Source organism: Chlamydotis macqueenii, chromosome 21 (genome assembly GCF_036417535.1).
Source record: "Chlamydotis macqueenii isolate bChlMac1 chromosome 21, bChlMac1.mat, whole genome shotgun sequence".
NCBI lineage: Eukaryota > Metazoa > Chordata > Aves > Otidiformes > Otididae > Chlamydotis > Chlamydotis macqueenii.
The window spans coordinates 8,940,341-8,946,418 of record NC_141576.1 but is presented as its reverse complement, the minus strand read 5'-3'; positions in this window follow the sequence as shown (position 1 = coordinate 8,946,418).

Here is a 6,078-nt window from a genome sequence, read left to right as displayed (position 1 = left end):
CTATCCTGGAGGTTATAAATTATATATTAAAATTATCTGTAGTGATCTAATTATAGATATAATTTATAAAGTTTTAGATGCATATATTTATATATTAAGTTATAAATTTATTGCCCTTTTCCCCTTCAAAGGGGCTTGGAAAGGGAGAGCCCGACCTCAAGCGTAGCTGCCTCCAGCTTAATCCCCCGCCAGCTCCTAACGAAGAATGGGCTCGTTATTCGTTAAGTGGCGAAATAAAACTACGGATGCTCGGAAATATTTCCCGCTGGGGCACGTGCCCCTCAATCCCGCAGCCCGGTTTGCCGCTTAGCCCAGGTTTGTCTCCATCTTGATCCGTAACACGGCCCTGGAACGTCCTCCTGCGACTTTTAGGCTGGGTTTTAGGGTGAAATAAAGGTTTTTTTTTCCCTGGAAACAGGAAGGCGTGCCTGCGGATAGAAGTGGATGCTAGAAATCCAGCGAAATTTTAATTTTTCAAGCTCAAGATGAGCTCCTAGGGACAAGCGATGCGTTGTGCCAGCCTTTTAATTTTTAAGCAATGCATTATACGTAAATTAACCTCTTTTTTTTTGCTTTTAAGGTGCCCAAAACCCCTTTTTTTTTCATGTCAGGAAGGCGAGGGAGGTGCAAGCATCCCTTTCCAGCGTCGGACATGACCCTCGCGGCGAAGACACCAGGTAGCGAAGCTGTCCAGCGAAGCAGCCCTCCTGCTTTTCCCAGGGAAATAAAAAAAACCCAAACCCTCAAGTTTTGCAAAACGGAGTCCTAGGATTGCAAAATGGGGTCTTGGCGTGGCAAACAGGGTCCTGGGTTTAGGAAAAGGGGTCTTGGCTCGTACAATGGGGTCCCGGGTTTGCAAAAAGAGTTCCCAAATTCGCAGAAAGGGACCCCAGGTTTGCAAAAAGGCCCCCCAGGTTGAAGAAAAGGCACGGCAGCTTTACAAAGCGGGGTCCTGGGTTTAAGAAAAGGCACCCCAGGGTTGCAAAACGGGGTCCCGGGATTGCAAAACGGGGTCTTGGCTTGTAAAACGGGGTCCCAGCTTTGCAAAGAGAGTTCCCAAATTTACAGAAAGGGAGCCCAGGTTTGCGAAAAAAGGAATTGCAGGTTTGCACAAAGGGGTCCCAGGTTTGCAAGAAGAGACCCGAGGTTTAAGACACGGCACGGCAGCTTTGCAAAGCGGGGTCCTGGGTTTAGGAAAAGGGGTCTGGGTTTGTAAAACAGGGTCCCAGCTTTGCACAAAGGGACCCCAGGCTGAGAACAAGCAGCGTCCCTGGAAGCTTTCCCGTTGCGTCCCATGCGGGAAATGCCCTTAAACCCCCAAATCGGGATTAAAACTCACAAAATCCCGATTTTGGGAAATGAGCGCCTTGGCGGCCACCCCTCCCCGAGGGGCTCGGGGGAGATTTTTGATCCCTGTGCGATTTTTCCCCAGCTAATCTGCTCGTTTCTTCATCCCCGCGCTGTTTTTTCCGCAAAAACAGCGGGGAAAAGGCACCCAAAAATCTTTGCACCCCGAAACCCATGCGATTCCCAACATCTCCTCGCTCTTTTTGTAGAGGGGGTCCCCCAAAAACCTCATTTTTCCAGCACGCTGTCCCCCGGAAAATGGATTTTTGCGTGACGGGACCCCCCAAAAGAACCATGTTTGCTGCGCAGGGACCCTCAAAAAGACGTGATAAATAAAAAAGAAAAGAAGAATTAAAATATATTTTTAAAAATCAAAATACAAAGAAATATAAAGATAAAAATAAAGATTATGGTGATGATAATAATAACAATTTTAATTATTGCATTTGAGACATGAAAAATTGCGCTGAAATGGTTTTAAATCGGGTTTTGAATGGATTTAGCCCCATTTTTTAGACTCGGGAGACAAAAAAAAAATGTGAGGTCGGAGGGTGAACATCAGCTGCCAGGGTTGGATGTGCTCAGGCAGCCCGAAAATGCCCTGCCACGGCTGGAGGCCGCAAAACGGGCTGAAAATGGGCAAAATTTACAGCGTCACCGGAAGAATAATCCAAAAAGAAAATTATAAGGGATGCAACGATGAAATGGCGGCACAGTGAAACCGTGTTGAAACAGGCTAACGGAAAAATGGGAAAAAATAAAATAAATAATGCAAAAATGAAAAAAAAAATAATGCAAAAATAAAAAAATAAAATAAATAATGCAAAAATGAAAAAATAAAATAAATAATGCAAAAATGAAAAAAATGCAGAAGTGAAAATGATAAGAAAAACGATAGAGAAAAAAACTAACGCAAAATAAAACTTGTAAAATAACTAAAAATTGACGTGAATGCAAAAATAAACTAATGCAAAAATAAAAATAGTAAAAGAAGTCGTAAAAATTAAACGATACGAAACCAAACGGATGCAAAAATAAAGTGATGCGATGACAAAAAATAGTAAAAGAAGTCTTAAAAAATGGAATAACACGGAACCAAATGACTGCCGAAATCAAGTAAGGCGATAGGAAACGAACGGAGAGATTAAAAAGAGAGAATTAAAAGAGAAAAGGAAATAAAAATGTGAAAGAGGGCAACCCCGAAACGGCAGGAAAAGGAGAGAAAGCAGAAATAAGCAGCGCAAGAATAAAAGGAGGCAAAAGTAAAAGAGTAAAGAACGAAAAGAACGAAAAAATAAAAGAGGGAGTGCCGAAAACGAGCAAAAAGAAAAGAATATAAAAATGAAAAAAAATGCAAAAACGACCCCAAAGGAGCATGAACCTGCTAGCAGCGACCGTTTCGCGGGGCGGGGCCGGCTCCGCGCTGAGCGGAGGAAGAGCGCGGCCCCCTCCTCCCCCGCCCCCCCCCCCCCCGCCGCGGGGGGTCCCGGCCCCTTTGTTCCCCCCTCGGCGGGGCCGGGCCGGGGGCCGCGGTTCGGCCTTTCCCGGTTTAAATAAACACGGGGGATTTATTTTTTTTTTTTCCCCACCTTTCTGGAATTTTCCTCGCCCCGCCGGTGCCCTCGCTCGCGCTTTATTTTGTTATTTGGGAGTTTGGTCAGCGGCGATTCCGGGAAGAGGAAAACAAAGCGCGCAAGCAGCAAAACCCACCCCCCCAAAAAAAAAACCCACAACCCTCCTTGGGCGTCAGGTGATGTCCCAAAAAATGTTCATGCCCGAAAAAAAAATAATCCGCTGTGGATTAAAGCGCGGCAGGAAAGGCCTTTGCGAGCGGTGGGACGAGAGCTGAAATTGGGGAAAAACCCCTAAAAAAAAAATCACCCCCCCCCCCCGCCTTGGGGGGCTCGTGGCCACGTCACAAGTGTCAGGAGTTTGGCACGGTCTCAGCCCCGGCGCTCCCTCCTCTCCCCTGCGCCGGCGTCGCCCGCGCTCCGCGTCTCCCTCGGAAAAAGGGAGGGAAAACGCGGGGTTTTGTCCTACGGGAAGGATTTGAAAGGTGAAAACTCAGAAAAATTTATTGGTCGGGTTCATTTCGCGTACGGGTGAGTTGTAGCTCCGTTCGTCGTAGTGATTGCGTGTTTATATAGCAAATTTTGCAGTTTCTAGGGCAAAAAAAGACCCGAAACGCCCCATATATGTATTTTCAGATATAATTTTGCACCTTTCCAGTGCAAAAAAGGCCGCAAAACCTCCGTTATCGATAGTCCAACGTAAAATTTTGCTGCTTCCCAGGGCAAAACAGACCCCGAATCGCCCCGTATGTATTGATTTATATAGAATTTTGTGGCTTTTTAGGGCAAAAAAGTCCCCGAGCCCCGCCATGTAGATGTATTTATCTATAATTTGCAGCTTTCTGGTGCAAAAAAAGCCCCCCCCCCCCCCGGATTTATATTTTTATATAAAATTTTGCGGCCGGCGTCTCCGAGCATCTCGGCCCGGCTCAGTCCCCGCGTCCCGGCTGGGTGCCGAACCCGCGGCCCGGGGGTTTTTCCCGCAGCCCGGCGCTTTGATCCCGTGGTCCGGGAATAGACCCCTCCAGATGTTCCCCGGCACCTCAGATCCAGATGTTAATTCACGTTTGACAGATGCCAAACGACACTTTTTCCCCAAATTTTGCAAGATTTGCTATTTTGGGCAAAATCTTCCAGGCAGAACGACATTTATGTATATATATAAAAATTTTTATATTTTTTTTCTGTTTTTTTTTCTCCTTTCTCCCCATTCTATTTTCACGCCTTCGTCGGAATCAGTTTTAGGGCTTTGGCGGGGAAATAAGCGAGCGGCTGGTACTCTAAAAACCAGAAATACGAAGGCTTTTTTCAGCAGGACGTGGGATTTTTCGGCCCGGCGACGGACGACCTGACGGCGTCGCCTCGGCTTTGGAGCCTCGATGGAAAATTACCGTCGGGCGAACAAACAAATCCGGGATTCGGGAGCGGGAAAGGGAATAAACAGGCGGGCCAGGAAACCGGGAGGAAACCTTGGGCAGGGGAAGGGAAGGGAGAGAAAAGCCGGCGCTGCGGGGGGCGGCGAAAATAAACCCCCCCAGAGGGGCCGGGGCCGTGGGAAAGGGGGCGAGCGCCTTCTGCGCCCCCGAATCCCCAATCCCGATCCTGAAAACCGAGGATGGCACGGACGGGGCGTGCCGGCGCCGGCGGGCGAAGCGGCGGCGCTCGTTTTGGGTGCCACCGGGGTTTTTTCACGCCCGCGTCCGCCCCCAGCACCCGTGATTTGGGTGGGGGGTCGTGTGGGGGGGCAAAGGGGCGAGCGCTCCTTCCCGGGGTCTGGGCAAGGGGTGCAAGCGTGGAGAGGGAGCGAGCGTGCGAGGGGAGAGAGCGTGGAAGGGGAGCAAGCTGGGAAGAGAGCAAGCGTGAAAGAGGAGCAAGCGTGCAAGTGGAACAGTCTACGAAGGAGCGAGCGTGCACGGGGAGCAAGCGTGGAAGAGGAACAAACTTGAAACGGGAGCGCGCGTGCAAGGGGAGCAGGCACGGCAGAGGGACAAGCTTGCAAAGGGCGTGAGTGTGCAAGGGGAGCGCGTGTGCCACAGCCCAGCGTGCACGGGGAGTGTGCCAAGGCCCAGCGTGCAAGGGCAGCACGTGTGCCACAGCCCAGCGTGCACAGGGAGCGTGCCAAGGCCCACCGTACAAGGGGAGCGCGCCAAGGCCCAGCGTGCACAGGGAGTGTGCCAAGGCCCAGTGTGCAAGGGGAGTGCGTGTGCCACGGCCCAGCGTGCACGGGGAGCGCGCCAAGGCCCAGTGTGCAAGGGGAGCGTGTGTGCCAAGGCCCAGTGTGCAAGGGGAGCGTGTGTGCCAAGGCCCAGCGTGCAAGGGGAGCGTGTGTGCCAAGGCCCAGCGTGCACAGGGAGTGTGCCAAGGCCCAGTGTGCAAGGGGAGTGCGTGTGCCACGGCCCAGCGTGCACGGGGAGCGCGCCAAGGCCCAGTGTGCAAGGGGAGCGTGTGTGCCAAGGCCCAGTGTGCAAGGGGAGCGTGTGTGCCAAGGCCCAGCGTGCAAGGGGAGCGTGTGTGCCAAGGCCCAGCGTGCACAGGGAGTGTGCCAAGGCCCAGTGTGCAAGGGGAGTGCGTGTGCCACGGCCCAGCGTGCACGGGGAGCGCGCCAAGGCCCAGTGTGCAAGGGGAGCGCATGTGCCAAGGCCCAGTGTGCAAGGGGAGCGTGTGTGCCAAGGCCCAGCGTGCAAGGGGAGCGCGTGTGCCACAGCCCAGCGTGCACGGGGAGTGTGCCAAGGCCCAGCGTGCAATGGCAGCACGTGTGCCACAGCCCAGCGTGCACAGGGAGCGTGCCAAGGCCCACCGTACAAGGGGAGCGCGCCAAGGCCCAGCGTGCACAGGGAGTGTGCCAAGGCCCAGTGTGCAAGGGGAGTGCGTGTGCCAAGGCCCAGTGTGCAAGGGGAGCGTGTGTGCCAAGGCCCAGCGTGCAAGGGGAGCGTGTGTGCCAAGGCCCAGCGTGCAAGGGGAGCGCGTGTGCCACAGCCCAGCGTGCACGGGGAGTGTGCCAAGGCCCAGCGTGCAATGGCAGCACGTGTGCCACAGCCCAGCGTGCACAGGGAGCGTGCCAAGGCCCACCGTACAAGGGGAGCGCGCCAAGGCCCAGCGTGCACAGGGAGTGTGCCAAGGCCCAGTGTGCAAGGGGAGTGCGTGTGCCAAGGCCCAGTGT